The following is a 526-nucleotide window of genomic DNA, read 5'->3' as shown; positions in this document are numbered from 1 at the left end:
TACTGTAAGAAAACACAAATGCATTTGCCTGTTTTTACATTAGCACACTCACAGTAAAGTGTCACAAGTGTAATTCATCAGATGAATGGCTGGAGCCAGATTCAAACCCTCATCTCCCTAGCTGCCACAAGATTCTTAAATGAGGCAGCTATGAACATCACAATGGCATGCCTTACACTCAGAGAGTGTTCTAGAACCTTGCGCCTGAGGGACTGGCTGGGAAGGATTTACAGAAATGGCCTCAAGCCGCTACCTGAAGAGGAGACCCTCATTATTAGGGAAGGAGCTGTCACAGATCTGCCTCCTTTTTTTTTGAGAAATGATTTCTGTGGCTCTTCACCCTGGCCAGCCCCCACCCACACCTTCACCTCTCACAAAAACTTTAGGAAGAGGCAAGTGTTTACTTTCCCATTATGAGCTGCCTGTGGTTTCTCCATGGTACAGCACAACACTTACCTTTGTTAGCTACTTTTTTTCATGTGAGGTAATTTTCTCTCCTACAAGTGGATGAGGGTCAAGGAGCTTG

Source organism: Acomys russatus, chromosome 8 (genome assembly GCF_903995435.1).
Source record: "Acomys russatus chromosome 8, mAcoRus1.1, whole genome shotgun sequence".
Lineage (NCBI taxonomy): Eukaryota > Metazoa > Chordata > Mammalia > Rodentia > Muridae > Acomys > Acomys russatus.
Note: the sequence above shows the minus strand (reverse complement) of the source record.